This window comes from Pinus tabuliformis, chromosome 5_1 (genome assembly GCF_031772625.1).
Source record: "Pinus tabuliformis cultivar Carrire ecotype Pingquan chromosome 5_1, CPIR1, whole genome shotgun sequence".
In the NCBI taxonomy this organism is placed as follows: domain Eukaryota; kingdom Viridiplantae; phylum Streptophyta; class Pinopsida; order Pinales; family Pinaceae; genus Pinus; species Pinus tabuliformis.
The window spans coordinates 905626853-905651508 of NC_142305.1; positions in this window are offsets into that span (position 1 = coordinate 905626853).

The following is a 24656-nucleotide window of genomic DNA, read 5'->3' on the forward strand; positions in this document are numbered from 1 at the left end:
TTGCTTAAGAATATGGTGTTCTGAATAAGGCAAGGGTGCATGTTATAATTTTTCTTTCCTCAACCTTGAAACAAGACTAACAAAAATTTATTCTACTATAACAACCTCCACTGCATAGGAACCTACAGGGTTTGCAAAAAGTGCTACAAGGAAGTCACAGGTTCCTACAGGAAGCTTGATAGTAGACAAAATTGCCCTCAAACCCTAAGAAGGAAGAAAGAATAATGAGGGAAAGGGTAAGTACAAATTTTCCCCACCAATACTTGGCATGAAAACCCTTAAAACTCTCTCAATTCTCAAAAGCATACTCTGTAGCTGCCACATATTTAAATCTGAGTAAAAAATATCAGTGAATTTGTGTCATTAAGGACCAAATGTCTTGGGTTGCATGTTGAATTCTCCCTTCTCCTCAGCATCATAAAAATAACATTTATTCTACCTTTGTTTCCATAAACACTCTCACACGGAAAAATTTAGAATCCTGTAGCAGAAAAGAGAAAATCCTTGTTTCACATTGATAAAAGTTTATTGAAGTCATGAGAGGAGGAAAATTAACAGATACTTTCAGAATAATAAAACCAAGAGGGAGAATCAAAGGAATGATGGGAAATTGAGATAAACACAAATCTTATCCAACAGGGGTAGCTATATCAACATCAGTATGGCACATCATAAAATTATCTGAGGCATAAAAGAAGAACAACAAGGCAAAAAGATGGATAGGTTGATCTGAGGATGAGCAACAATTTCAGTAGGGGGTTATGATGGGTCTCTAAATTAAGCACAAATTAAAGATCATCTAACCTTTCTTAGACACATAAAGCAATATTAATTCTCTCCTACACTTAATAATGTTTTTTTAGCTTTAATATATTCTTAGGAAGGTTTAGAGATAATTGCATATTATGTGTCTAATATTAATTATTTTTTAGAGTATTGATAGAATATTGAGTAAATTCAGAATGAAATAATATAGGGACTTGCTCCCTACTACAAGATGGACCAAGATTGGATAATAAATGAACATGATATTATGAAGTTATTGAACAGATTATGGAGCTCCTGTGATTGAGAAAATCCAGGAATGCACTCCCTATCATTTAATGAAGATTCCTACTATTGCAAACCAGATCCACTTTTTGAGGGATTTTTGAGGGGAAAGTTGTCTCCTTTCAAGGAGGATGTTTCCCCATCAATTTGTATAATTACCATTTCGAATTTTCCTCTAGGGGCCTATATATCTTAGTCTTCTTATAGAGAAAATTTGTTTTCTAGTAGCTCCACTTTCATTTCTAGTAGGGATGTACTTGGATTGACTCTAATAATGAAGTTTGGTGTCATTTTTAGCTTCTAAAGCTTGGTTTCCTTCATAGAATTATGAGTATGCTTGGGCTTGACCATTTCAAGAGCATCAGAGCCCAGTTGTACAATTTATTTATTTCCTTTGAATGTCTTTTTCGTTTGCATCTCTTATTTATGCATTTAGTGTTCATGCTTCCTTTACTATAGGTTATATTAGTTAAATGATTGAAGTGAGTTGTTTTCCAGGTTATTTACAGATTTTCAAGCACGATGCATCCTTAGAACAATTTTGAAAAGTCATATTAATCATTGAGCTACTTGGATTGGTTTACTAGTTCACAAATCTAGAATTTATGCAAGTCTCTTGTAGCGAAATAGTAGTAATTTTATGCTAATTTTTTAAACGTGTTAATGAAATTATTTTGAGTTGATTCCATTTGGATTGAGTCATAAAAAACATTCAAGTTAATAACAAAGTTTATCCCATGATATTTTCACTTGATTAGGTTAGGCATTTGGTAGGTTAACTAGCTCATTGATTCTTGAATTACTAGTTTTTGTAGTAACTTTATGCTATTTTTTCAGCACGTTAAAAAGGCTATTTTTGAGTGATTCCATTTGTATTGGAGTCTTAGGACATCTTAATTAATAATACAATTAACCTCATCTCATTTGTGTTCGATTTGTTTGGTCATTTAGTGAGATAAATTGGAGGACATACTAGCCGGCAGATTGGGTATTTTAGCCTTTGCAAGTATACAGATCATAATTTTTTTGTGGTGTACGGGTACTAATGTTGATTTGCAGGGTTATCATTGTCATCCTACATTCCTCCTACAACCATCATCCTCTTTCTCCTCACTACACAACACCCTCAAAACTATGCCACCGAAAGTACATTTCTAGGACATTGAAGGACATCGTGTGCATTTGTTTTTGTGCAAGATGGGCCTCTGAGAGGTGCTAAGCTTGGAAAAAGCCTCATACAACCTTCATATACCTTCATCTACCCTATCCCACCTTTAGATCACCCTTTCCACCCTCAGAATGCTCACAGATCCAATCCTGTAGCAAAACAGGGAAATCTTGTAGCAATCGTATAGCATTGTGTAGCAAAACATGGAAATCATGTAGCAATTGTATAGAATCATGTAGCACCATGTAAAATCCATCCAAAATTGACCAAAATTGTCCTTGAAGCTTTATTTTTACCTCCTAGCCTTCAATAATGACTCTTAGACTCCAAAACCATGATTGAGTAATACCAAAGACCTCTTAAGCCTTACCTCTTCTCCATTGCAATTCACCTCTGCAGTTATGGTTGGTGGAAATATTTATGAATTTAAAGATACATTGATGATTTTCTTGATTGTGTCATGAAATGCCTAATGAAATTTGTCCCTAAAGCTATTCTCTTTTAATACAATGATTAAAGGTTGATTTCATGCTCATTTACCTATGCAAGGTAGATTATGATTGTTTATCTTGGATTCATGCTTCTTTTAGGGTTTTAATTGGAAGCATTGTTATTTCCATTGCATAGGTTAGGTTTCCTTTTTAATGCAACTTTTACATTATGCAATTAGAATAATGTTTACATGCCTTCAAGTAGCATAAAATTTACATTTATGCAAATAACCTAATCTTTACAATTATGCAACTAGCGCAAACATCATTTCTATTTCTTGTAAATAGAGTAACATTTCCATTTTTGAAATTAGTTTAGGTCTTGATTTTATGATATTCACTTCATTGAATCAAAGCAACGAAATGACACATTGCATGTTGCACATATAGTGCTAACACCTATTAAGTTTGTACGAACCCCAGATTGATAATTAACATTCTTGTTGCAATACTAGGGCTCATCATCATGCACCATTTTTTCTTTCTCGACTGAGTTAAAATGTTTCCATTACATTATTTTATTATCTAATTTGACTTAGTCAAAATGTTAACATTACATTATAGCATCTCTACTATATTAGGTTGGAGAGCGCCTTTCACACAAAAACTCTAATTTAAAGAGGAAAAACATGAAATTAATGTTTATCAATGTTTTTTGGATTCCTAATATAAAAATTTAAAGCTAGTAAAAAACATTTATTTTTTAACCTTATAAATTAGCAATTTAAAAGATGAAAAACTCAATAATTAAATTTCAATAAATTTAAAATAATAAATTTTTATATTTAATAATGCTTCAAATGTTTTAATTAAATCTATGTACCAATCTTTGTCATCTCTTTCATTCTAAAAAATAACTAGCCTCATGCAAACTTGCATAATGAACATATACCTTTTCATTGAGCTTATTGGCTACAATAACCACTTCTTTGAAAATGTTGACAAGCTCCATACACATGTCCATGTTGACTTACCATTCTTTTGTAAGGTTTTTTGACCGCATAACTTCTAGCATCATCTATCTTATGACAAGTTTAAACATCAACTCATTATCAACCTCCAAAAACATCTTTGCATATTTTAATTATGGTTTTCTTCTTTTCAATTGTTATTGATCAACATTTTGTACATTTGGTCATTTGGTTGATTGATATGATGCATTTAAATCACCCTTTATTATCGCATGATGTTGTATCATGTTTCTTTTTGCATATTCACCTCAATTTTTTAATATGAAATTATTGGTTTATCTTTCCTATCTCGTTTTTTTTACTAGAGCTTCACAACCTTCAATATTAGGTTGTTAATTGTAAAAACAAAAAGTCAACTTTCATGGATGTGGGAAGTCTTTCGCAAACTAGTTGGGATTGCTACAATTAAAAAAATAAACCTTCATTATATGCATCTTCCACCTTCCACCCTAAGGAAGGTAAACACCTCTTTCAATAAAATGGGTCTTTTGAAGCCCTTAATTTGGTCACTCCCAAATATAGACACTTATTTGTATGATGGTTATGGTAGCCACAAGGTAGTGACAAAAGAGAATGTCGCTTCCAAATATCAACACTCATTTACATCATGGTTAGGATAGTCACAAAAGAAACCATATAGAAGTATTTGATGTAGATTTAAGTGCATATTGAAAGTAATAATAATATCGTAAAAACCAAATTATATTGATGAATAAATGGTGAGAACCATTGTATAATACACATTGGTTACAAATGATTGTTCTGGTTTCCAAGAAGATATGTGCAAAATTATTAAAAAAAATTCATAACAAGAAGTTAATAGCTATTTTTAATATAAATAGTAAAAAAAACCCAAATGACAAAAGCCATAATATAAAAATCCTAACACAAGGAGTTTGAAAAGTAAAATAGGTGAGGGTCTAAAATGCTACATTGAATGCCAACTTGATGTGACCCAGCCCACGCTTCCACGTAGCCTTAGTTATCCACCTGTCCAGGCTTTGTGATGTTAATGAGATTGGTTTGTTGTTTTGGCGGTTGTTTGTAGATATGGATATCAGATATTTTAATTGGAATCTGGAAACAATTAATGAGCTCGTAAATGTCCACCTACGGTACCCAGTCTCGGGTTTTGTCCCTCCGTTTGGTCTTTTACACAAAATGCTCCTGCTTCCCGGTCATTTGCATGGTTCTGTTCTGCTATGGGCTCTGCAAGGGTTTTTGTCACAATGTATGATTTCGCTCCAACGCTTATGGCAATCTCTGGTTTTTGGGCATGGCTGTAAGTGAACGCCGGCCTTCCGAACTTGTTTGTGCTGTTGTCGGTGGATTTTCCCTATAGAACGATTATGTCTTGGTTCTAGAGGTGCGCTTGCTCGAATTATTTTTACACAGTGAGTTCTTCATTTTGTTTTATCGTTCTTCTGTTGTTTGGTTTCAAAATCTGGTCTCTCGGCCAATGGTTATCCTTTGCTATTGTTGATATTACCCTTACCTCTGCTACGGTGCAAAAGTTGTTTAACTTCTGGTTCCAATGTACCCAGGTGACAGCAAGATGGTTTTCCTCGGCTACAAACCAGGTAATTTGTTCCCTCAGTGCTTTGTATTTACTGTCTTTTGGTGTAGTCACTGACCAAGCCTGCTCCTCTTGTCTCAGGCTTTTTTGGGTTGTTGTGGCTCTGTTCTGCAAGCTCCTTGGTCCAGTCGTGCCCAGGTATGTTACGTTTTCCTTCTGCTTTGGTTCAGGTCCCATTGTACAGGGCATGTTAACCGTAATTCTTCTGGCTTGTGCAGGTCAATGGTTCGACCCGAATACAAGGATTTTTCACAGTTCGGTCTTTAAACGAGGCAACCCTCTGCTGGTAGGCTCTATCTCTTAAAGTCTGTCAATTTGCAGTTAGGGTTTCTTGTAGAGTCTATAGGATTTGTCACTCGCTGCCTTGTAGTTGTGTACAAACTGGTTCGTCCTCCCAAATGAAGCTTGAATCTGGTTTCAATTATGGTTCTGGTTTGGCTGTCTGTTAAGATTGAGGGTTTTCCCTGATGTCAAACCCTAGACTAGGGTTTGTCCATTCTTTGGACGCTGGGCACTTGTTTTATTATGAACAAATGTAATATTTAAGTTACTTGGAACAACATCAATGTGAACATAAATTATTGATCTCTGTTTATTTATGAAGATGTGAAGATTTGTTCGAAATTACCTTTGTTGTAATTCATTTTCTCCGGCACTTTGTTTCTGTATTATCCTTTCGGTCGACTCGTTGTGCATTACTCTCTTGGTTGTGAATTCGATTCGTTTATCCTTCGCGCTGGTTGTGGATGTATGTGCGTATTCGATGTTGTTTTCTGTTAAGTGAGAAAGACAAAAAAAAACACGACCTACAGTAGTTGTTCTCTGTCTGCTAACATTGTATTCAATGGTTCAATGAATAAAACATAATAGTACAGCATGTAGGCAATGACACAGATGGACAGTTAGGAAAATTTACGTTCTGTCTTTTTTTATTTCTCGAATCTGAAAAATGTTGAACCTTTTACAAGTTTTTCATTTCTACATTTATACATCTTTATTTACAGTTAATGAAACTGTAGGTACTTTCAGTTAAAAGCAATATAGTTGTGTAACTACTAGTTCTCGGTTCGATTTACATGACAAGATCTTCATTTAGAAACTTTTTGTCTTTTCCTCTTTAAGTTGACAGAACAATTACTAAGCTGTTGTTTATTAGGGTCAGACAAATAACAACCCTAACCGACCAACTAACTTTTGACTAACACAACAATTAAAAGAAAACAAAACAAAATCCTACCTCATGCTCTGATAAACTAAACATGAAAGACAATCCAAATGCTAAATCAACTTTCCAACCTGGCAGAGACTTCACCCGGTCATGGTGCCCTAGCTGGATGCTCCTGCATCAGGCTCCCGGGGCAAAAAGAAATCATGGCTCCGGTCCATGAGCTTCTCGATTGAAGAACCTGTCTGCTCAATCTGCCTGGCATCAAGCCACGAACTGTCCTCAATAGGACGGTTCTTCCACTTGACCAGGTATTGCAGATACTCCTTCTGCCGAGTTCGTTTAGCCACCTGAGTGTCGAGAATGCTTTCGATCTCGGGAGGTTGAATGTAAGGCATCTATCTCTTCCAAGCTTCTCCTCCATCCTGGGTATTCCGTGTAGGCCGTGTGGTTCCATATTCTTCCTTCCCTTCTGGGTCAGCTGTGTAGGGGAACAGGTCTGCTACATTAAAGATAGGTGAAATGCCTATTCCGGGTGGCAACTGTATCTCATAGGCATTCGCCGAAAATTTCCGGAGGACTTTGCAGGGTCCTATCTTCTTGCACTTTACTTATTGTATGTACCCTTAGGGAAGCGTTCTTTGCGCAAATGCACGAGGACTTCATCCCCCATGTTAAACTGTACTTCCCTTCTCTTCAAATTTGCTTGCTGTTTATACTTTAGGCTACTATCCTGAAATTTAATTTTTACTTATTCATGCAAATCTCTCATTGCGTTAGCGAAATCTTCTCCATCTGTGCTTCGCCTTTCTTGCAGTCCAAGATCCCGCAATTCATGCACTCCGCGAGGATGCATGTCGTACAGGATCTGAAATGGGCTGAAGCCTGTGTTGCGGTTAGGCGAGTCGTTATAAGCGAACTCTACCTGTGCAAGCACTCGATCCCACATCCGCGAATTCTCTCCAACCAGGCTTCGTAGCAGGTTTCCCAGACTCCTGTTTACAACCTCTGTTTTCCCGTCGATTTGCGGGTGATAAGCAAAACTGTAACTCAGCTATGTGTCCATTTTCTTCCACAAGGTACGCCAAAAGTGTCCCGTGAACTTCACATCCCTGTCTGAAAGGATAGATTTAGGAAACCCATATAACCTAAAAATCTTTGTGAAAAACAAGTGGGCCACGTGAGTGGCATCACTGGTTTTCCTGCAAGGGATGAAATGCGCCATTTTCGAGAATCTGTCCACTACTACCATCACCAAGTCGTAACCTCTTTGTGTCTTAGGTAGACCTAAGATGAAGTCCAAGCTGACTGAGTCCCACAGTCTGCCTAGAACAGGTAATGGTGTGTACAGTCCCGTGTTTTGACTGTGACCCTTCGCCAACTGGCACACTTTACATCTGGCCACAAATCGCTGCACATCCCTCCGCATCTTTGGCCAAAAGTAGAAATGACTGAGCTGCTCGAGTGTCTTGTCCATGCCGAAATGTCCGGCCAGACCTCCACTATGCTTCTCCCGAATAATATTCTCCCTCATCGAGCAGTCAGGTATGCACAGCTGTCCTCCCTTAAACAACAGTTTCTCCTGTAGGTTGTAGTCCAACCAAGGACTGTTATCTCTCACTAAGGGATTCTGACATGCCTCATAGGCCTCCTTAAAATCTGTATCAGTCTGGTATAAGTATTTTAAGTGCTCAAAACCCAGCACTTGCACAGTGCTTTCCTGCAGAAGTAGAGCTCTCCTACTTAGCGCATCTGCCACCTTGTTGGCCTGCCCGCTAATATGCTTCAATATGAAGTTGAAACTCTGCAAATACTCCACCCATTTGGCGTGTTTGTGGTTCAACTTGTGTTGTTGCATTACATACTGTAGTGCAGAATTATCTGAAAACAACACAAATTCATTTCCCAATAGATAATGCCTCCAGTGTTTTAATGCCTGTATAACAGCATAGAACTCCTTATCATACGATGAATATTTCTGTCTGCTTTCATTTAGCTTCTCACTGAAGAAGGCCACAGGCTTATCCTCCTGGCTGAGTATAGCTCCAATTGTTGTACTGCTAGCATCACAGCGAACCTGAAAAAGCTTCTTGAAATCTGGCAATCTCAGGATCAACCTCTCAGTGATCTTTCTTTTTAACAACTGGAAACTTCTCTCCGCTGCCTCTGTCCATCGAAAAGGCTGGCTGGCCTTTTTAATGGTGTCCAACATAGGTGCACAAATTTCGCTAAAATTCCTTATGAATTTCCGATAAAAACTCGCTAGTCCGTGAAAGCTACGTACCTCAAATAAATTTTTCGAAGATGGCCAATTCACTATTGCTGCCACCTTCTCCGGATCCATATTCAGTTCGTTTTCTGCTATTACAAAACCCAAATAAATCAATTCCTTCTGCAGAAAGGTACATTTCTTCAAATTTATTAGCAGTTTATTCTGCTGTAATTTTTCCAGCACTTTCTGTACGTGTTGAAGGTGTTCTTCCCTTGTCCTGCTGAAAATTAGTATGTCGTCCAGGTACACTATCACAAATTTCCTGATGTACTCCTTCAGCATCTCATTCATTAACCTCATGAATGTACTGGGTGCATTGCTCAGTCCAAATGGCATGACTAGCCATTCGTACAGCCCCTCATTCGTCTTAAAGGCTGTCTTCCATTCATCCCCCTCTCATATCTGAATCTGATGGTACCTGCTCTTCAAGTCTATCTTAGAGAAATATGCTGCCCCACTTAAACAATCCATCATATCATCCATCTGTGGCAGTGGGAACCTGTACCAGATGGTGATTTTGTTGATGGCCCTTGAGTCGGTGCACATCCGCCACTCTCCTCCCTTCTTGGGAGCGAGAACCGTTGGGACTGCACAAGGGCTTAAGCTTTCCCTTATCAATCCCTTGTCTAGCAGTTCTTGCACCTGCTTCCTAATCTCTTCATTGTCTTTGGGGCTCATTCGGTATGCCACTTTGTTCGGAAAACTGGCTCCGAGTATGAAGTCAATATGATGACTTATGCTTCTTTTGGGGGGTAATTTTTCTGGCAAGTCATCTACCACTATATCCGTAAATTCCTGCAACATTTGCTGGATTTTTGTAGGTAAATCTGATACCTCTGTATGCAACAACACTGTCCTTGCTTTCTTTACAACTGCGTAACCTATCTCACTGTCCTCAACTTGTTTCAGAAACTGTTTTCCGCTAACCAACAATGTTCTTGGTTCACTTGTCTCTATTGTCCCTTCTTCTTTGATGGGCACAAGCGTATGCTTGATTCCATCCTTGACAAACTTATAATAGTTCGTCACTCCATTGTGTACCACTTTCCTGTCGTACTGCCAAGGTCTCCCTAGCAGTATGTGACATACATCCATTGGCATGATGTCACAAACGACTTTATCCTTATATCTACCTATTTGAAACTCCACCTCGCACTGTTCATCCACCAACAATTGATGGCCTTTTTGCAGCCATGAAACTCTGTAAGGGTTGGGATGTTTCAAACGCTTCAACTCCAACTTTTCTACCATCTCCGTGGACACTAAGTTATCAGTACTACCACTGTCAATAATTAACTTACAACACTTACCTCGTGACTTACAAATTGTTCTAAACAAAGCCTTCCGTTGTGTCTGTTCGGTGACCTCCTTGACTGGTTTTAACAACACCTTGTGCAGCACCAGGGCTTCCCCTGTCTCTGGAGCATTTTCTGCTTCTTGGGGAGGTGTCGCTGCTTCCTCTGGTTGTGCAACATATGCACCCTGCTACCCAGCTTGATCTGCCTCTAGACATTCAAATGATCGGTGTCCCCATTTATGACACCTGTAACACTGATAACCAGCCCCTCTACCTCGGCCATTTCCCCTGCCTCGCTGGGATGACCTACCGCCTCTCGCGCTATCACCTCTGTCTGCTGATCCGAAAGCTCTGGAACTGCTGCCTTCCTCATTGCTACTAGCAGTCCGGCCTCTGCCATATGACTGGCCTTTTCCCCTGTCAGCTCCTCGTCCTCTCCGGGCATTCTACCTTCTAGTAATTTTCTCTTCAGCTTTCATTGCACTCTGATATGCTTCTTCAGTGTTTTTCAGAGATAAAATACTGATTTCATCTAAAATATCTAACCTTAACCCATTAACATACCTGGTTGTTCTTTCCGCAGTATCCTCTGTATATCCGGCTCTTAAGTTCACTCGATAGAACTCCTCCGTGTACTCCCTCACCGTCATTCCTTTCTGTTTCAGATTCTGCACCTGCCTGTGTAGTGCAATCTGATAGTCTTTCGGTAGAAATCTGCCCTTTAACTTGGCCACCATCCTTGACCAGGTTTTAATCGGCAACTTGTTCAATCTCTTCCTTTCCATTTGGACACTATCCCACCATAGGGCTGCGTGTCCCTTCAATTTCGTCGCAACGAACTTAACTCTGCGGTCTTCGCCGACTTCCTCACACTCGAAATACTTATCCATCTCGCTGATCCAATCCAATAAAACCTCTATGGATAGGCTGCCGTCATAGGTTGGGAGTTCTGGTTTGGGCTTACTACTTGCCACTAAAACAGACCTCAACAATCTCACTTCTGGGGACTCGCCTTCTGGTCCATCTATTACTGCTTCAGTTTCCTCTTCACTGTCATCGCCTATTTCTGGGTCTCTTCTTCTCCCTGCCTCTACTGCCTCCAAACGGGCAGCAAGAATTCTGATCTCCTCTCTCAGTCCTTCCTCCACTATCCTTCAAGCACCTCTGCCACGACCCCGCCTTCCTATCTCCATTCCTCCAACTAACATAAACAACTGCTCTGATACCACTTTGATGTGACCCAGCCCACGCTTCCACGTAGCCTTAGTTATCCACCTGTCCGGGCTTTGTGATGTTAATGAGATTGGTTTGTTGTTTTGGCGGTTGTTTGTAGATATGGATATCAGATATTTTAATTGGAATCTGGAAACAATTAATGAGCTCGTAAATGTCCACCTACGGTACCCAGTCTCGGGTTTTGTCCCTCCGTTTGGTCTTTTACACAAACTGCTCCTGCTTCCTGGTCATTTGCATGGTTCTGTTTTGCTATGGGCTCTGCAAGGGTTTTTGTCACAATGTATGATTTTGCTCTGGCGCTTATGGCAATCTCTGGTTTTTGGGCATGGTTGTAAGTGAACGCCGGCCTTCCGAACTTGTTTGTGCTATTGTTGGTGGATTTTCCCTGTAGAATAATTTTGTCTTGGTTTTGGAGGTGCGCTTGCTCGAATTCTTTTTACACAGTGAGTTCTTCGTTTTGTTTTATCGTTCTTCTGCTGTTTGGTTTCAAAATCTGGTCTCTCAGCCAATGGTTATCCTTTGTTGTTGTTGATATTACCCTTACCTCTGCTACGGTGCGAAAGTTGTTTAACTTCTGGTTCCAATGTACCCAGGTGACAACAAGATGGTTTTCCTCGGCTACAAACCAGGTAATTTGTTCCCTCCGTGCTTTGTATTTACCGTCTTCTGGTGTAGTCACTGACCAAGCCTGCTCCTCTTGTCTCAGGCTTCTTCGGGTTGTCTGTGGCTCTGTTCCGCAAGCTCCTTGGTCCGGTCGTGCCCAGGTATGTTACGTTTTCCTTCTGCTTTTGTTCTGCTTTGGTTCAGGTCCCACTGTACAGGGTATGTTAACCGTAATTCGTCTGGCTTGTGCAGGTCAATGGTTCGACCTGGATACGAGGATTTTTCACGGTTCGGTCTTCAAACGAGGCAACCCTCTGCCGGTAGGCTCTGTCTCTTAAAGTCTGTCAATTTGCAGTTAGGGTTTCTTGTAGTCTCTGTAGGATTTGTCACTCGCTGCCTTGTAGTTGTGTACAAACTGGTTTGTCCTCCCAAATGAAGCTTGAATCTGGTTTCGATTATGGTTTTGGTTTGGCTGTCTGTTAAGATTGAGGGTTTTCCCTGATGTCAAACCCTAGACTAGGGTTTGTCCATTCTGTGGACACTGGGCACTTGTTTTATTATGAACAAATGTAATATTTAAGTTACTTGGAACAACAGCAATGTGAACATAAATTATCGATCTCTGTTTATTTATGAAGATGTGAAGATTCGTCCGAAATTACCTTTGTTGTAATTCATTTTCTCCGGCACTCTGTTTTTGTATTATCCTTTCAGTCGACTCGCTGTGCATTACTCTCCTGGTTGTGAATTCGATTCGTTTATCCTTCGCTCTGGTTGTGGATGTATGTGCGTATTCGATGTTGTTTTCTGTTAAGTGAGAAAGACAAAAAAACACGACCTACAGTAGTCGTTCTCTGTCTGCTAACATTGTATTCAATGGTTCAATGAATAAAACATAATAGTACAGCATGTAGGCAATGACACAGATGGACAGTTAGGAAAATTTACGTTCTGTCTTTTTTTATTTCTTGGATTTGTAAAAATGCTGAACCTTTTACAAGTTTTTCATTTCTACATTTATACATCTTTATTTACAGTTAATGAAACTGTAGGTACTTTCAGTTAAAAGCAATATAGTTGTGTAACTACTAGTTCTCGGTTCGGTTTACATGACAAGATCTTCATTTAGACACTTTTTTTCTTTTCCTCTTTAAGTTGACAGAACAATTACTAAGCTGTTGTTTATTAGGGTCAGACAAATAACAACCCTAACCGACCAACTAACTTTTGACTAACACAGCAATTAAAAGAAAACAAAACAAAATCCTACCTCATGCTCTGATAAACTAAACATGAAAGACAATCCAAATGCTAAATCAACTTTCCAACCTAGCAGAGACTTCACCTGGTCATGGTGCCCTAGCTGGATGCTCCTGCATCACAACTTCTCAAGATCATAACTTTTGGCTACACAATACTTCATATCACAGCGATAACCAATGGAGTTGCACCCCAAATTCAATTAAATAATATACATCTATATAAATAAACCCCAAAAACAATTAAATAATATACATCTATATAAATAAATTATTTGAAAATTTTTAGTATAAATAAATTATCCCAAAACACGTTTTAAGATTTCATTTTAGTTTTAATCTACCATTTAGTTTAATATGAATTTGCAAAATTTCTTTCTATGCAAAATTCTCATTACAGTTAAAGTATACATACATACATATGGACGACAGTCGGGCTCTGGCTCAGGCTAGTCTCATATCATTAACACATATCCATTCTAGCAGTTACTAATATACCTTTAGAGCCTATGAACTGTTCTCCTTTTCGTAGACTTGACTACTCCCTCGGATTTGAACCTTGGATCTCTTTCTTACTTTACGTAATACTTGGAGCTGTACCCCAAGAACAATTAAAAAATATATCTATGTAAATAAATTATTTGAATTTTTTCTCGTATAAATAAATTATTGAAAAAAAAAAACTTTTTTAACTTTTATTTTATAATAAATGATATTTCAAATATTTTTGATTAGTTAAGAGTTACTTCCTAAAGTTCAAAGATTGCATATAGAGTGTTGAAAATCTACTTCTTTGGTAAAAAATTATGGATTAGTCTAATTTATAGACAAAATAGTTTTTTTCATGGTCTATACAAATTCAAAAAAAATGTGCTTTTTTGTTGTTTAAAATACCATTTTTAATGCATAAATGGATTCAACATTGTGGAAAACCCCAGAACACTCAGATTCTACAGATTAAATTTAAGTTAAGTTTTTAAAAATGTCTACTATTTTTTGATTAAAATTAACTAGAAAAAATTTCAGTAAAAAAGCTATTTCATCTACAACATGAAAAATTATTAAACACAATAAATTTTATTAAATTAGAATGACATCTCATCATTTATCTTCAGTTTTCTGACATTTTTATTGGTAATTGCATATTTCAGAAATATTAAGATGAGCAGAAGCAAGATTCTGGAAATCTACAATCTTCCTATGTGTTGAGTCTTGACCACCCAACAATGAAAAACACACAAACGAAAGAAAACTGCATGGCACCATCCAGCAGAGTGGCTACAAATTCAGTCAACGCTCGTTCTTCATTACTAGGCCCCTGAGCCATTCAAATTGTTTCGCGAGTATAGATCGATGTTTACCGGCATCTGTCGGTCCATCGTATAAGAGCAAAATGATTGAAGGATCAAAGCTCATGCTTGGAGCAACTCGCGTATTTGATTCATTACTGGACTATGTTTCAAATCTGTCCACTATCTTTCCTCCAATGTAAATAGTAAATACTATAATCTTACAGTGCAATGTCGTTGATGGAATTTCTGCCCACTCTTTTTTTCTGATTCACATAGCGGTCTTCTTTCATTTCAATGGCGTTATAATTAATTAATCCAATGGACTCGAATGTAAATGGCTTCTAAATACCATTAATTACTTATAATGTGATGGACTATATGTCTTTTATCCTTTGGTGGGGAACGATCTCGTTTAAAAGAGATGTATGTATGTCAATTAAGATGGCTTGCAGGTATAAAGTGAATAGGAATAGTTATTAATTATCGTTAATAATCATTGGTCTTGAGTCCTATCAATGTTTATGAGTATTATTTTTCAGTGGATAATGAATGATATATATATTTTATTATTTTTCAGTGGATAATAAATTGCATATATTTTTTAGTAATTAAAAGGAAGTATATTTTGATGATATGTGATGAGTTTTTTTTCATTAATTAGTGTTGAGCACTTACATGCCAACAACACTCTTAGTGTGGTACTAATGATTTTTGTCTTCTTTATTCTTGGCTAAACATTGTGTACTTTATTCAATGATAGTTAACAACTAGGGTTTTGGACTCCTCATTTCTTGGATGTTTCCTTGCTTGATATTTATTTGTAGTGAAATATTTGTGTGATTTGATAGAAATCCTGCCCATTTAGAAATGGGGTCCAAGCACCTATGAAGCTTACAATGTGGGAAAAGGTTTGGAAAATGCCTATTAAAATTAACTTGGGTAAAAAGAGAAAAGGGGCAACAATGTAATTCTCTTCTTACCCACTTGACAAGTATTGTAAATTTGCTCATAAGCTTAATTCACCCTTGCATGAGTTGTCAAGGAAAAAGAAAGGCTAAAAGCCAAATCTTGAGGGCATTATTACACTTGAAAAAGATTACAAAACATATTGTATGTCTTAGAAAGGGAATGGCTAGAACATGAGAAAATGTCCTCATATTTTACCATTTATGTAAGAGATTTGTGATTTTAATTTTGTACATGGTAGAGCAAATTATTAGTTTCTCTAATTTGTTTTGAGTGGATTAAAAGAACAAGATTGTACATAACCAATTGAGGGTATTAATGTCTAGTTTCCCCAGTTATTTGTGTTATTTTTGGTCCCTTGGATGCCAATAGTGAGTGTGACTACAAGCATTAGACACAAGGGTGGTAGTAAGATCCTTGTCAAGGGGAACCACTACCTAATGAGGTTGCAATCACCAAGATAGAGGGTTGTAGATATACCCTTACACACCATACTTTGAAGGATTTGTGGGTGATTTTAGACCAAAAACATCTCCATCACATTAGGGTTGGTCTGTTGGGAGTCTAATACGTCGTAATCATTTAGGAGTTGTGTTGTTTATTTGTAAAGGGTTCCATTATCGGGTATGCTACTTAATCAACTAAGAGAATGCATTAGGGGATAAAGTGGTGGTAAGATCTCTGCAGTTCATGATCCTACAAAGTATGGGAGTTAGTAATCTATAGAAAGTTGAGTGCAACTTGCTTTCCTCATCCAATTGAGCTTGAGCCTTGCTCGATGGGCAATAACTACGATGGTCGTTGCATTAGTTGGGTGGGAAATTGACACTTAGATGCAATATTCTCCTCTCCCTCCCCTCTCCCTCACACCCTCCACCCACCGCCCTCCGTTGGATAGTAAATTATTTATGGATTGTTTACTAAAATGGCATTGGGGCTACACTAAAACTAAGGACTATAAGTACTTGTTATTATGTTTAAATTGTGTATTGTTGTTTTATAGTGATTAAATCGTGAGGTTGTATGCATTTTATAGTGATTAAATTGTAAAGCTAAATGCATTGTGGGATCTTGGCATGCCTTCATTATTTTACATATTTGTTGGGTTTGTACTATAACGATTAGATCTATAATATTTAACTGTGTTATAGCCTTAAAGAAAAAGTGGTGTTTAGATAACAAACACGACTTGTTTATGAATGAACTTAATCTCCTCTATCTAGTCAAAAAATCCCCGCATGCTATTGAAGGAAAGTGTAACTAGGTTCGGTCTTCATAAATGTACTTTTGATATTTGTATTTATTCAAGAAATGAAATATTATTTTTATAATATATGTCAATGAGTTTCTTGCTCATTGAAATAGGTCTAGCACTATTTAAAGTGTTATAGGTGAGTCAAATAGTCAAAAGAATAAGTTGAAGACCTTAAGGACATGTTATACCTTATATGTATATGTATTATGGTCAAGAGAATACCTCCAAACAAAGTCACAAGCATCCTCCAAGCAACGACATCCTTGAAAGAAGAAATCTAAAGCATAAAAGCAGTCCTCAAGTCGACCTAAATGCAATTGACAAGTCAGCCTAAATGGAGGGACAAACCTCTATATATAGAGGTTGTCCACTCCTCTATAGTGTACTCACTAAAGCTCTGAAATTAGCGAAGAGACAAGGGAAGATAAGGAAGTCTATAGGGTCCTTAAGGGCAGCATGGAAGAAGCATACAGAACTAAAGTTAGGAGGAGCATTTCTGTGACAACACGGCCACACGTGCAAAGGAAGAAGGCCTCTATATGGCCCTAACAACATCAACGCTTTAGTTCAAGTATTATCAATGTTTGGCTTAGAATTTAATGTCTACAAGGCCTCCCTCTAAAGTGAAGGAGAGACCCTCACAAATGAAGGAGAGACCCTCACAGACGAAGGAAGAAAAGATAAAGTCGAGGAAGAAGAGCATTGTTTCTAGGGCTAGAAACAGTCACACATGCGAAAAGAAGAGGACAAATCTACAGCTGGTAAACAGTCCATAACTCATCATTGTTTGGGTAAGAAACTCAAGCCTACAAGGACTCCCAACCCTAGTAAAGGAGCCTATCTCTCTAACAAAGGTAGAAGGACCCTAATTCACTAAGGGTACCTTCCACACATAAGAAAACTAGGGCAGCAGAACAACAATACAAAGAAGGAGGACGAAGTGTCGAAGGAAGTGCTGGAAGAAGTGTCGGGATATATGGTGTAGAAAGGAGTGAGGTCTTGACTTGTGCTTCAAGGATCTCTTAGTCAGGGGTCTAGGGTTTGGCATTGATCAATAGAAGCTTCAATAAGAGAAATTCACTAAAGGGTTTTCCTCTCAAGAGTAGAGAGGTTTTAGCCCTAGCGAAGAGCCAACATCTTGTGTTCTTGTTTTTGTGTTTTGATAGCAGTTTGAGGAAGTACACACATAAGCACTAATAATAAGAAGAAGAATAATAAGCTAACAAGAAAAGTAAAAAGACTCCACAAATTGTTATCAAGTAACGAAGAATCACACTACACTACTTTGCCCTAGATTCTTCAACACATGCAAGATCATATATATATATATATATATTGCAAATTCAATGATGAAAAATCAATAATATATTGAATCAATGATCAATTGTTGACATCCAATTAGTGTTTAGCCTCTCAATTTCTCTGATTGTTCGGTAGGTCACAAGAAATTGTCACAATTTGGATGTTGAGGCCTCCTTTTTGCAAATTTCTTCAACCATGTAATAAGCTTGAAACCAAAATGATTCCTAGAATGAATTCAATAAATATTGTCATTCTTAAATCATATAGGTTTTCCATCAGCCTCATCAAAATAAATGAGCAAAGTTTTCACAAATGATTTTCCACCATTCTTATTCTCTTAAACAATGTAGTTCTCTAATACATACCTTTTAACATGGATGTGCAAAATGAGAAACAAAACCAAATGTTGGCCTAAATAATGACCTTAATTGCCAACATCATATAGTTGAGTTTCATCCAAGGTTACTTCCCTATTATCAATGGAGGTTGGTTCTCACCAGAAGCAACAAAGGGGTTTGCGATACTCTCTTCGTTGGTGTCTTGACCAACATGGGTATATCTTAACTTTGTATCTATTAAGTGTTGAGAGGGATAAAAAACAATTGGAATGGAAATATTTATGTGCTTAAAAAATTCCAAGTCAAAAAGGATCCATGTGCATGTGTATTAATTCTTGGTATCATGTAGATCACCATTGATACCATGATAAAATTATCTAGATTTTATCATCTTCCAACCATTGATATAATCCCATTTTCATATTGTTATTTATATATGTGTAAATATTTGTGAATAATTATTATTTAAAGCATATTAAATTTATTATTATTATTATATATTTACTTTTGCATAACATATCATATTGGACCAATATAGACTTACATTAATGTTACAAACAAATGAAATGAACATTATAATCTAGAATGCACTTTGCTTCTCTTGGTGCAACAAGTAACAAAGGGGAAAGGCACAAAAAAATTCCTTAAAAATTAATAACATATGTACTCAAGATATATTCATAACAACAAATATACAAGATAATTGCTACCATAAATAAATTTTATTCATCTTGAATTTCCTATATTAATTACATATAACTTTTCAGAATACCATTGTGAATGAGTTAAATAAAATTCCAATTTATCAATACAATAATGTCTTCACTAAAATTCTAATTTACCCTGTTATCATGATCTCACCAAGTACCACACAAACATACCCTATTATCATGATCTCACCAAGTACCATACAAACATGATATAAACAACATATCAACCTAGTTGCAATGTCAATCATAGTTGTTTAATGGCTTGGTCATAATGACTTTGTTACAAGACAATATGCTCCATTGATCAAAATCTAACTGTGGAAGCTTGAAATGTCCAAAACTAAGTCTAACACCTTTAAGACGATGGATGTGTGAAGTCATTTTCTTATCTTTGATGACACAATATTATTGAAAAAAATGGAGTTGCAAATGCAAGTAATTGTATATGGAAATATATGTCTTGAGATTTATATTTGTGACTACAAAGTCTTCTAAGACTAGAAGAGGTGATGTACGAGTTGAAATAACATACATATAATTAGAATCTATGTAGGATGTGAAAATTCCATCTATCACAATAACTGGAAATTATTTTCCTAATTGTTAATTTATTTAACAATTTATCTGCTATGGAAAATATCAAATAATTGACACTGTGATTTTCACCAATAAACCGTGGAAGAAAAATAGCACCGGAAATTGAGAAATTCTAGCACACACACATTAAATAGGACACAATTATTTTTGGACAAAGGTCCCCGAAAAAACCCAACTTGGGAAAACCGATGCAGCAACTGAGGGTTTTATATTATTATGCATAAGTGAAATTATCTAAGTACAATCTGGATATCGAAACTGGCAATCCTGCAGAGAAAAATACTGGAAAAAAACATCTTGAGGGAAATATCCCTCACTCTGTGTAGAGCCCTAACTGTGCAATTTTAACCACACAACGTAAAGCCCTAACTGTGTAATTGTAACATTACAATAACTGAAATTTAAAATTTTAAATATAGGAGAATGCCTTGAAATCAGTTGAAGGTGTTTTGGACTGTGGTTGTTCCTGTTGTTGCAACTACCAAATCACCCTTTTCCTCCTAGCCTATCTGGGGTCTACCTATACGGTCCCCAAATCCAGAAGACAAATCTTCTGACCCCTGTGCCCAAAATTCCAAGAACAATTACTCAAATATCAAATTTCTCTCTACAGACTCACCCTGTCCCTCTGTCTATTATTTCTCACTCTAACCTCCATTGTCTTCCCTTCACTGTGAGACTCTTAAAATCCTTCCCCCTATCCCCACCTCCCCCTCTTGAGAACCTCTTTCATATATTTATATCTGCTAAGGTCATTTCTCATTAAGACCTCTCTTCACCGCTTTCTAATAAAATATTGTTCCAAAATGCCAAGCAGTCACTGCCGTTTTTTCCATTTATAATAATGTTTTCACTCTGTTATAAAATTCCTATATGATTTTATGGCATGCTCACTTTTAATTACTTAATGTATTATAATTCCTTTGTATATTATATATTGCATTAATTCCCTTTCTATTTTGAGTTTATATTATCATTCTCTTTTATTTGCATAAGCCATTACTTTTAATTTTCTTTGAGCAATATACCAGTTATATTATGATGGTGGTATATAACAAGTACCTCATAATATATTCATTATATTCTGGTGAGTTAGATATTTACTCAGTACTTTAATAATTAATTTATTACCCTATACTTGGACTTTTCATAATTAGTTAGTATGTATATTAGTGTAGTACATGTGATGCATGCATATGTAGCTATCATATGCATGTTAATATTCCTATGTTCCCTGTAATTCGATGGGTCATTACACTCCGAGCAATCCCGACACTCTACTACCATTGAAAAGCAAGTCATCCAATTGGGCTTGCGGAGGTTGTGCGTCAACCTGAGGCTGCCTACCACACGTCCGGCCCGGATCGTTTGCTAGCCATATCGCTTGTTGTTGACTGGGAAAATACTTCTCCGGCACTCAAGAACCTCTGCCCGACCTCTGGAACTGAAAACGTCCTCCTTCCTCAGCAAATCGAATTTCCCACTGAAGCTTCTACATTGGAACTGCATGGCCTCTGGAGAAATCTCGGCGTCTCTACGAATGCACTCGACGGATCTGGAAATCTTCCTCCGACTTCACTGTCTTTGCCCCTCACTGTTTATGTTTCTCTACTCAAGCTCAAATTCTTCCAGCATTGTTGGTTCTTTAAAAGTCAAACCCTCCAAGGAAATCGAACTCTCTGTGGTTCTCACAAATGTATTCTCCATCTACCCATCAACAACTTCTTATAATCCTCTATTTTGTTAGTTTTGTAGCATCGGATGTGTTCTAGCCATGGAATTTGGTGGAGAGGCTAGAATACATGAGATCTCCAAAACCCAGAAATCGTTTTCGAAAATCCTGCCTAGAAGTGTCTCAATTAGATTATTAATCATTTGTTAAATATTTCCTAAGTCTAAACTTAGGGAATATGGTTAATTAATCAGTGATTGAGATAAGGTGATAATCATCTAGAAACTCACATGGATTGATTCAGAGATGATCCTAACCATTGATTAAGTTTTAATCTTGGCCATTGGTTCTCCAACAGAGGATTATAAGAGGAGGTCGATGTGGTGATAGAAAATACACTTGGGCAGTTCGATTTCTTCGCAGATCGGTTTCCAGAGTAGTAGGAGTCAATTGTCGGAGATAGCTAGAGATCGAAGCAGTGTAAGGGGTAGAGACAATGAGGTTGGAGGAAGTATTCCAGATCCAGTAAGTGCATTTGTAGAGGCATAAGAGCCATAGAGAAGCTGACGCAGGGGTTGTGCAGTAGCTTCTAGAGGTAAGTTCAATTTGTTGAGAGGGGTTGACGCCTTCAGTTTCAGAGGCCATGAAGGAGTCCCAGGGTGCCAAAGAAGCATCTTTCTAGTTAGAACAACTTCATCAAAGACCAGTGAGAGGCTTAACGTCAAGCAGATTGCGCAAAGCAGCGCAGAGGCTGCCGCAGAGGGTCAGAGGGCTGAGTTTCTAAAGGCAAGTTGTGTCAGGGTTTGCCTGTGGGGTGAGAAAATTCCTCACTAGATTTTTGACAGTATTTTTCTCTATAGGATTGCTGGATTTTCGACATCCAATTGTACTCAAAATTTCTCATTGCTGCATAATAATAAAAACCCTCATTGTTGCACCGGTTTTCCCAAGTTAGGTTTTTCTGGGGACATTTGTCTAAAAGTAATTGTGTTAATTTTATGTGTGTGTGCTAACATTTCTCAGTTTCCAATGTTCTATTTTTCCACAAAATTTTATTTGTGTAGGTTGCAGTGTGTTTATTTCGATATTTGCCATAGCAGATAAATTGTTAATTAATTAGCAATTAGAAAAAATAATATCAGTTGCTGCAATAGGGTTCTAATTTGGAATTTTCACATATTGGAGCACCAATAGCCAAGATTAGAACTTAATCAAGGGCCCATATTAATTCCTTGTCGATCCATGTGAGTTTCTATAGAATTCTCACCTTATCTCAATTAATATTGATTAATTAACCATATTTCCTAAGTTTAGACTTAGGAAATATTTAAAAATCAGCTAATAATCTAATTGAGCCATCTCTAGGTGGAATTTCCATAAACAATTTCTGGATTTTGGAGATCTCATGTGTTTTAACCTCTCCACAAAGTTTTGAGACTAGAACACCTTTGATGCTACAAAAACTAACATATGATACTACGTGATGGAAAAACTTGCAATAGGAAGTGAATGCCACAGAGAATGTGGAAATTGCAAGCGAATAAACCCCACTACTTAGGTGGTCAACTTGTGACTGGAAACCACAAGAGACACTATGATTCCAATGCATTTCATGTTGAGGAAGCAGGAAAACAAATGTTGCAAGAGGCACATGGATATAAGGAAGTAACATAATGGAAAATAATTCATTCAAGTAGAATATGAGTCATCAATAAAGAATGCAACATAGATGCTTATAGATCTTCCTCTAGGTAGGAATTCAATGAGATGTAAGAGGGGTTTCAAGGGAAAATATAAGTGAGATGAATTGACTAATCAATACAAGGCATGATCGGTGATAAAAGAGTAAATGTAAGCTAAGGGCATGGACTAACCAAAAACATTGTACCATAATGTGAACTTTAACTATGATGTTATTGGTAATCAGAACTACATTAGATTTATATACATGCTAGCTTGATGTGGAAACAAATTTCTTGAATTGATGGTTAGAGAATATTTACATTTAATAAACAAAAAGATATGAGAAACACTAGCAATAAGCACATCATGTGCAAATTACAAAAAGCGTTCTACAAGCTAAAGCAATGCTCTCAAGTATAGCACTAATGCCTCCGTAGATACCTTGTTAATGAAGATTTGATGATGCTTGAATATTTCAAGTCCAAATTTGGAAAAGCTACTAATCATATATCATGGCAAAAACCATTGCTACTTGGGCATTCAAGTACTAAGAACAAAAAGGAATATGTGATTTCATTTGAGTCAAAAGATGTATGGAAGGTATGCTTTGGAGATTCAAGATGTATGGATGCAAGCTTTTGAATACACTAATGGAAATCAACCAAAAGCTGCCAAATATTGTGCATGAACAGCAATAAGGTAATGACGAAGCCTCGTGTATCCATTGATTTGCACAAGCCCTAATATTGCATATGTTGTCAATGACGTTAGTGAACACTCGAGTAAACATGGATAGCAGCAAGTTGGCAAGTGATGTGGATGAAACTAGATCCACATTAGGTTATTGTTTCATGTTGGCTAAGGAAACCATCTCATTAGCCAAAAAGAAGCAACATACTACTTCTCTTTCAAGTGTAGAATCAAAGCACGTGGTATATTACCATGCAAACTAAGAGTTGGTATGATTGAGAAAGTTGTTCGAGGATGTTAGAGTGAATCAATTAGGTCCCACAGTTCTAAGGTGTGACAATCAAAGTTGCAAATTTGCATTATCAAAAAAACCTACATTTTATTAAAGGGAAAATGGCATTGAGGTGAGATATTACTTTGTTCATGTGCAGGTGAAAGAAACAATGTCCAAATAGAGTTATATAAGACCAAATAGATGGTTACTAATGCATAACAAGGGTTCTATTGTGAGACAAGATTGAGCATTCCAAAGATGGCTTCAAAGTAAACCCAAATGCTAGTTAAGTTTATATAAGTGTTAGATTCAATATTGCAACATGAAGTTTAAACATTTATGTTAAGTAGTAGTGTCATTGTTACATTAATTGTTAAGCTTATGCGTAGATCATAGTTTTGGCTACTTGCAAGGTTGTATGATTTTATTTAACATGGTTATGATAGTTTGTTTTGCGCCCATCAAATGTTTTGGCCTATAGGTTTTGTGTCAACTAATTGTTTTGGCCAATAAATTCAAACCATAATTGGAATTAGTTGTCCCACACAGTGACAAATAAGAGAGTACTCATAGCATATGCATAACAAAGTAATCACATATAATATTTAATGATTTTTGCCTCTAGTTCCTGTTATGTATGTGTGCTCTTTGTTCTCTTTTCTTAACGCATGCCATCAATGATGTTAAACTTTCCCATTTTGAACTGAAATGTTTTTTCATTGTCATAAACACCCATGCTATTTTTCAAATTATTATATTGTATTAGAAATGTATTTGATTATATGTAAG